The 8,813-nt window shown below is 49.6% G+C and overlaps 1 pseudogene; it reads right to left on the reverse strand.

The window, feature by feature from the left end:
• The window catches only part of LOC136526652 (putative cellulose synthase A catalytic subunit 11 [UDP-forming]), a 65,442-nt pseudogene extending 57,764 nt beyond the window's left edge, over positions 1–7,678 (reverse strand).
• Positions 7,679–8,813: the final 1,135 nt, after the last annotated feature.

Below are 8,813 nucleotides of genomic sequence, written 5' to 3' on the forward strand. Positions count from 1 at the left end.
AAGGGTTCAGCGCTACCCGACATTGCTTCAGGCATTGTCGCTGAGCCGGCCTCTGCTGATGCCGGCCCCTCGCTGTCTCTAACTCCACCCGTAGCGGTCGTTGATTTTTTCACCGGCTATCGAGCACTGGGGGACCGTGACACAGGGGCAGTAGGTGTTACCTCCACCTCAGGATCAACCCGAGGCTGCTCGTTAGTCTAGGCGGGCGATTTCAGATCCTCCATGTGCCTTGCGCTGCATAAGAACATTTGGTCAATCGCCCAAAAAGCTAAAATCAAATAGCAAAACAACACCAACGCGAGGATACTTACCGTTTGGTCTACCGGTGCACTTTTTGAATCGACGAGGCCTGTTTGAGCCCCTAGGTGCGGCTGTGGGGTCGAACCCCGTGCTCTTGGGTGGAGGTCTATCTTCCTCTATAGTCGGCCTCTGCTCTGCCTGCTGTTCCAGTGTTTCTCCACCCGTAACACCAGGTTTACCTCCGCCTGTTGCTCGGGGACTCCTGTCGTTTGCTCCGCGGGGATTTTTGTTGCCTGCTGCTCGGGGACGTCATCACTTCCCCTTGGTTGCTCCTCCACGTGTGTGCTATGTGAAGCTGTTTGCACGCTCGGAGGAGGGGGAACTATATCTTCATCGTCATCAGACCACTCGATCACCACGGCCCTCCACGGACGAGTGGTCTGGTCGCCGCCTAGTGATATACCGCCCGATTTGCGGGGAGCGGCAGTCGCCGTTTTTCTCTTCTTCTGGGCCGGCTCGTCTGCCGCTGCCCGTTTCCCCCAGGATTTCTCCCATAATGGGGGGGACGCGCCATGTGATCAACATCCGAATCTCTAGATTCTGATGAGATACCGATGGAACTTTCTTTAGGGTGTACAGTTGGTCGGACGTCCACCGCCGGCGGCCATTCAGCTCTCGGCACGTCAAAGAAATAAAATGCCCTGTCCTGCGAATGGATCTTTGCATAAGTCAGTTCCCTGCTCGGCAATCGATAGTTGAACAATGCAAGTTAAGATGGTTACCTGAGGAGGCGGGTTTGTATAGTTGAAGGCCTTTGTTTCTTTCAGCCAGCTAAATGAGGCGCCGGAGGTGAATAGTTCTACGGCGCGGCTTATTACTTTTTTCCTTGACAGCCGTTCAGGTCTCTCTCGGGTTTCGTCATCGTCACCCTTGTAGTCAAAAGCAGGGTAGGCCCTCTCCTTGCAAGGCTGGACACGGCGTACTATGAAGCTTGCTACCACAAGTTCACCTCTCAACTCCACACCATGAATCAAGTCAAGGAGCTCCTTCACTTGCTCCATGTCGATACTTCTTGGTCTCTCCGACCAGCTTCTTTGGTTCTCCAGGATATGGTCGACATCGCAGCGGACGGTCGGGTGGTTCTGTTTCATGTAGAACCACTTGGAATTCCACCCTTTCAGGGAAGTGTTCAGTGGTACGCTGATATAATCGCTAGCCATTCCATCCCGGAGCTGCAGATATATGTCACTGACCACCTTGGAGCCACCGCCGCCTTTCTTCTTTAACCAAAACAAGTGTCTAAAGAGGTTGAAGTGCGGCAGAATCCCAAGAAATGCCTCATAGAAGTGAAAAAAGATTGAGATGTGCAATATAGTGTTGGGGGTAGAGATTGCACAGACTAATCGACCAAAATACCAACAGATCTCGTAGGAAAGGATGAACAGGGAACCCTAATCCACACCAGAAATAATCTTCAAAGACTACAACTTCATCGGTGTTAGGCATTGGAAAGGGCTCACCACTAGCTGGCCGCCATCCGGCGGTGACGCGGTCAGGAAGCACACCCGTCGTCACCATTCTTTCAAGCTCTGCTTCTCTAGTGCGCGACGACGTCCACTCATCGTCATGACTGGCTCCGCCTCCTGCCTTCTTTGAGCTTGTTTTCTTTGGGTTCACGGCTCTCCTCTTCAACGCCATCTCAGATCTGGATGCGGTCTGGCGTCGGCAACGTGTGGTTGCGAATCTAAAGGTGTAGTGGCTGAGGTGGAAGATGAAATGGTGAAGTGGCAAGGGTGGGAGAATGGGGGGCGGCGACACTGTTATAAAGCACTATCCCACTTTTACGACTCAAGGGTTTTTGGGAAACCGTTCCCGCGATCTGCGCCGCTTTGAATTCTCCGATGCGGCTTAATGGGCCGTTACCTAGGCCTCTGCGCAACCGCAGCCCATGGCGCTCTTTTGTCTCTGCCTTCTGTTGCTCCTCACCGAAATATCGCCGACTTCTCCACCATTTATTAAGGCTAAGTAACTGACACTATACAGCCGTTACTCTAGTTTTTTCTCCATGATTCGATTTCTTTGATAACTCCGCCTGCAGCATGGGGACTGGCGGCCTATTCCGTTGGTCTTTAATTGTTTTTCTGTTTCTGATCCTGGCACCACGTGACCTTGCGGTGAATGTGCTTTGTCTCTTTCTGGGGCATGCCCGGGGACTGGCTTGCTGCTCGGCTGGTTTTCTACTATTCTTCAAGTTTCTGACCCTGGCACCACATGACTACATCATCTGCTATCAGGCTCAGGGACTAAGTGGGCACACTTCACCTCGCGGTGAGTGTGCGGGGTTTTTTCTCGAAGACTACATGCCTACAGAGGAAGATTGACTCCTACAATTTTGTTCGGACTCTAAGTGGGCACACTTGGTCCACTACAGAGAAATTTTTGATTCTAAACTTGAGCTCCTTACACCCTTATGGCAAGCCGTACTTTGGTCACTCTGCTCGGCGATGGTTCACGATGCTCGGCGATAGGTCGCGCTACTCGGCGATAGGTTATGCTGCTCGGCAACGGTTCACACTGCTCGGCGATGGCTCACGCAGCTCGGTAGTTCAGCATGGTGGTTGGACCATGAGCTTGACTACTCGGCGTTGTTCGCACCTGCTCGGACAAGCTTAAGATGATGTTGCACAACGGGTACAAGGCGCTCGGGGACTAGCTATGGGGTGTACGACCCCGGATACCCATGGCAGACCACATGGGCCGTGCCCCTAGGGGTGGCCTAGCCCACAAGAAGAAACCTTGCGGGGCACGACTCTGCTCGGCTCCTTTCGCAAGACATTAGGAAGATATCCTAAAGATACTATGAGATCTATTAGGATATGTATGATCCCAAGATTCCTGTAATCAGTTATTACTTTCCAGTTATCTCCAAATCTAACCGACTTGTAACCCTGCCTGCCGAACTATATAAGGTGGGCAGGGACCCCCTCTAAAATCACTACATATCATACGATAGCTAATACAAACCAACAGACCATAGGAGTAGGGTATTACGTCATATTGACGGCCTGAACCTGTCTAACTCATGTGTCTCTGTTGCCTTCTTGTTCTTGATCTCGCGCTCTTCTGCCGATCAATCTACCTTCGTGGGATACCCCTCGGAGGACTGCCAACGATATTCTGTCGACACCAATGTTTGGGTTAAATACTTTAGCCTCAGCAGGACTCCCCCACACACGTAAATGGTTTAGTGAGGGTACTCTTCCAGTCCACAACTCATACGGTGTTTTGAGCACCGACTTACTTGGTACTCTATTGAGAATATGAATGACGGTTTTTAACGCCTCTATCCACAGGCTCAACGGTAAGGTGGAGTAACTTATCATACTACGCACCATATCCATCAGGGTACTATTATGTCTTTCAGCTACTCCATTCTACTAAGATTCGCCCGGTGTAGAATACTAGACTACTATGCTATTATCCTGTAAAAACCTTGCAAAAGGTCTAGGAACTTGGCCATATGGGGTATGCCGATCGTAGTACTCCCCTCACGGTTGGACCTGACTATCTTAATCTTTAAATTGTGTTGGTTTTCAACTTCTACCTTAAATATCTTAAATTTATCCAATACTTCTGTTCTTTCTTTGATTGGATAAATGTAGCCATAACAGGAGTAATCATCTGTGAATATTATGAACGAATCATAACTATCCACACTCTTTACAGGAAACGGACCACCAATATCTGTGTGAATAATCTATAAAATTCCTGCGCTTCGTTTGGTATCTTTCTTAATTTTTTTTACATACTTTCCTTTTATGCATTCTCTGCATTGTTCTAAATCTGAGAACTCTAATAGAGAAAGAATATCATTCTTAACTAGTCTTTCTATTCTTCCCCTCGAAATATGGCCTAAACGATAGTGCCATAATTTCAACGACGCATCGTGAGCTCTCTTTCGTTTTCTGTTTACATCCGCAGACGAGGATACATTCTCATTGTCGCACGCAACGTTTCCATCATCGCATACAATATTCACATCATCACGTAGTGATAACAAATAGTATATGCTCTCTTATGCCACCATTTCTAGAGTACCTCTCTGTCACCGGCTGCTTTATTAGCTGAGTAGCATGTCTTTGAAGAGCCAATGAACTGACTCTTTATTCTATTGAGGTACTTGGTGACCGTGTCACACTCTAGTATTGAGCCCACAATTACAGGCTCAATTGTTTTCTTTATCATAGCCAAATATTTCTTGTTGGTAGTGACCCACTTCCTATGCTCAAGGTTATAGGATATCTTTTGGGATTCAAAATCCCCCTCTCTAGTTGCCAAGCGGCATCAACCTCATTTGTCTCCCTCACCGGTGCCACAGGCTCAGTGGAACACGGTGATGTGACTACCAAGTCCACCTCAGCCAAGATGAAGGCCATGTTAATCTTTTTCTTTCACTCTGTGTAGTTGTCACCTTTAGGAGTGGGGATCGCTTTGATACAACCCATCAAGTTGTATTCGCCTGGCAACACAATTCATATAGAGTGAGAAAATAAATAATAACAACAATTGTTAAATAATAACAACAATTGCATGCCTTGATTCCAACGTTGGTCAAAATTAAAACATACAATTATGATATTGCATAAAATCATTAAAATTACGATATTGTTATTAACAACGTTGGTAAAAAAACAACATCACAATCATGTCAAAATCTCTTTTTCTCCAATTAAATATCACATTAGTTGATTACAATATTGTTATTAACAACGTTGGTCAGAAAATAACAATATCATAATCATGACAAAATCCCTTTTTCTCTAATTAAATATCACGTTGGTTCAAAATAACTGGAAAATAAACAATTTCTTTAGCAGCGGAAACATGAAAAATTCATTATCTATTTTTCAGAAGCATTAAACTTTTCTCGAATATTCTCTGGAAAATTATCCTGGTTCAAATTTTAACAGAGATATTAAACTAGACAAAATTCATCGAAATCTGCTTCTAAAAATTAAATAAAACAAAAACAAAAAATGTTATTGTGCAATTTGGACCGAAATTATTGGCGCGTTGTGCACTATCGCGGCCCAACTGTGAAAAATCGACCCGCTCCAGTTTGGCTCTCGCGCGCACTGCGCCTTCCCAGGCCGCAACCTGGGTCTGGGCAGGCAAAGCCGCACGCCGTGCACTCCCGCCAGGGCCGAACGTTGGCTTGTTCGCTGTCAGCCGTTCATTTGCATCGGACGGTCGAGCGTGCGCATCGGTCGAACAAAATCCCAACACGGCGGCCTCCCCGAAACCCTATCTCATTTCGACTCCATCCATCTCCTCTCTCAGCGCAGCGATGGAAGAGAGAAGGAGCGACGCAGCAGCCATGGCGGCCGGAGGAAGTGGTGGTGCCGCCATGCGCCCCTTTGTCGGTGCGTGCGTCCACCCAAGGGTGAGCGCACTGCCGTCGAAGGGCTACGCTACGGTGCCCTTGACACCCGAGCCCGAGGCGAAGCCACACGGTGGTGTGACCTGCCCGGTCGGCGCCTCTGGTTCTTTTTCGCGCGCCGGCCATGGAGATGACCGGCGGCGAAGACGGGACGGCCAGGCCCCAAGTAGGAAGCCCCTTCTCTACCGTCCCCTTTCTCTTTCTAGGGTTAGGGTTTGACTCACTAAAGTCACTATTTATCTTCCCTAGTGAGTGCTTCGTGGGTTAGGGTTCGGCTTCGCGTGCCGAGACCCCTTTCTCTTCTCTGCTTTCATTCACCCTGTTAGGGTTAGGGTTACTCTTGCTAACGGCAGCTGTCGGTCTAGCTCCAGTGAGCCGCCTCCCATGCCCTTTCCCCTTTCCCCTTCTCTATCTTTAGATCTTGCTACGTTCTTCTCAGTTCTTTGCTGATTGGGGATTAGGGTTAGGGTTAGGGTTTCGTTAGGGTTCAGATTAACCCGATTCGGTTTTTCTCTCGGTTTTGATTCGAGACCGGCGAGATAAGCCCCTTCCCTTCTTCTCTTTTGGATCTTCTTTCTTTTCTTTTTGGAGTTGAACCGATTTGGGGTTGGGGTTAGGGTTAGGGTTACTGTTCTTCTTCCCCGATGAGTTTGGGCTCGGTTGAACCCTCTGCATCTCGATTTCTTTCCCGATTAGGGTTAGGGTTTCAATCCGAAACAGATTGAACCCTCTGTTACTCTTCGATTTCTTTTCAATTCTCTACCCCATACAGATCTACACACTGTTAACCCGGCTTTGATACCATTGTAAAACTAAAAATAGAATCTCTAGGCATAGAACTAGCATGCCTACTTGCTATTGAATAAAACCGTGAGTCCTAGAACATCTGCTAGTGCAATAACCGTAGATAGAACGAGAGAAAGAGAGAGGTGAAGGGTGCAAACCATCAACTGCCTTGGAGGAAGATGGGCTCGCCATCGCAATGCTTGGCGATAACCCGGTGGCAGTGGAGTAGCGGCACGATGGAGTCCAGCGTAGTGGTGACGATGCAGAGGCGATGGTGACGCAAGGTGCCGTGGTCCGGTGGTGACGGCGAAGTGGGTCATCCCGTCGCTGGCAGCACCCTCTTTAGATCGGGTTATGTTTTAGCTGTTGGTAGGTCACGGTGGCTCAGATCAACCTCGTAGTTAGAGCCCTGGTCTCCACCTCTCTTTATAGTGTTGTGCGACGGATCCACCAATCATGGAATGGTTGGACGTTCCCGATCAGGGCGTTGATTCAAGGGTCCAATTAACTAGTGAAGATCAAACTAACAACCTTCAGCTCCTCGTACGCCCTCTGCAACACAGCCAATTACTCACGATCACCTGGGGTCAATCTCTTCTGCGGACCTATGAGTGATGAGTGATCGATGACCTTCATGGCGCGGGGTTCCTTGATGAACGACGGCGCGGCCCTGTCCCTGAGGTAGTCGACGCCGCGAGCAAAGTAGAGCTCAGGCGCCCTCGGCTCCACGGCGCGACGCCGGCAGAACGGCACCCACCGCCGCGCGAACCCGGCGGCCTCGAACAGCAGCATGTCCGCGCCGTCGTCGGAGACGTAGCAGGTCAGCCTCCGCGCCGGGTAGTCCGCCGCGAGCACCGACAGGACCGTGTTCGCCGTCGCCAGCGGAGGCTCCGACGACGTACCCGCGCCCGCCGCCGTCACGAGCACGTCCACGCTGCCCAGCCGCGACGACGGCTCGCCATCCTCGCCGTCCCTGTCGTCGTCGCACCTTGATGCCAGCCTGTCGAGGTGCGTCTCGCTGTTGGTCGGGGACAGCTTCGGGAGCTGCGCGACGAGCCAGGCCAGCCAGAGCCAGGGCGCGCCGCGCGCCGGGTGCGTGACGCGGTACCGGAAGAAAGCGGCGAGGAGGACCAGGCGCAGCGCGACGGCCACGCGGTACAGGTTGAGCTCGGCCGGCGGGAGGGGCAGTTTGTCGCTGAGAGCCTCAGGTGGGCCGCGTCACGGTCACCTTCCCCGCTGCAAATTCACCCATGGCGAAACATGCTAAGGCCCAGTTCGGCACGCACAAATTCTACACCAGTTCCGCAGGAATTTGCAGGATTGCAGTACCCAGTGCTCTAATCTTGCCAAAGAAAGAAAGTAAAAGGTTTTCTTGGTGACAGGAAACAAACTAAAACTTGGTTCGATGCACATGGTAATCCTGCACGAGATTGAAATTGACATGTTGTGCGTTTGCAACGGCGTTGAAATGGGTGGTGCGGAACTGATGAAATAGCAAGAGCTAGGACATGCCAGTAGTTATCTTTCTGAAGATTCAGGCTCGAGGCCGGGTTCCTCCGGGTCCAGAGCCGGGGAGTTGACAGGCACGATCTCTGGGCTATCTTCGTCCATCTTGATCGACGATCGTAACTAACAGGCGAACAATTCAGTTTATTCAGAGCGCAATGTGCACATGTCATGGTTTCTCCTCAGTAAACCATTTGATGTAGTACAAGAAACCATATATCAAAAGCCAGTGAAAAACGAAAACTGTCTCGATCGATCTAAAGTAGTCTCTTTTGTTCTCTCCCATCCATTCCTTCGTCTTCATCTTCAAATCAGACGCAAGACCCCATCCATTCCTTCGTCTTCATCTTCAAATCAGACGCAAGACCCCAGATAATTCCTTTCCAGACATCTGGCTGGGAATGGGAGCGACAAGATTTGGGTCGTTCCTACGATGTTTGCGAGGCGGTTTCAGTGGAAGAAACGACACGGCAGGACAAAACTACCTTTTGTGTACTAGCTGCAACAGGCATAAGCTGTGCCTGTGGTAGTAACAGACAGGAGGGTGAGCTAGTATTTGCCGAGGAATCAGAGTCCGCAGCATCTAACTTGTTCTTGTGTAAACCTAAGCAAACATCTAGTCAACCGTGATGTTGGCACGAGAATGAACTAGATCGTGTGATCCGGTCTATAGCCGGCCCAAGAGAAGGCCGTAAGCCTGCAAGTGTCGCACATTTCAGTTTCAAACACTTAAACAAATAGTAAGGCTGATTTTTATTTTCAATTTTATAATTAGCAACAGTGTTCCACCAAGGATCAGACTGACTGAACTGTGTCATCTGAAATTCACATGATCTGCACG

The sequence above is a fragment of the Miscanthus floridulus genome, chromosome 19 (genome assembly GCF_019320115.1).
Source record: "Miscanthus floridulus cultivar M001 chromosome 19, ASM1932011v1, whole genome shotgun sequence".
Lineage (NCBI taxonomy): Eukaryota > Viridiplantae > Streptophyta > Magnoliopsida > Poales > Poaceae > Miscanthus > Miscanthus floridulus.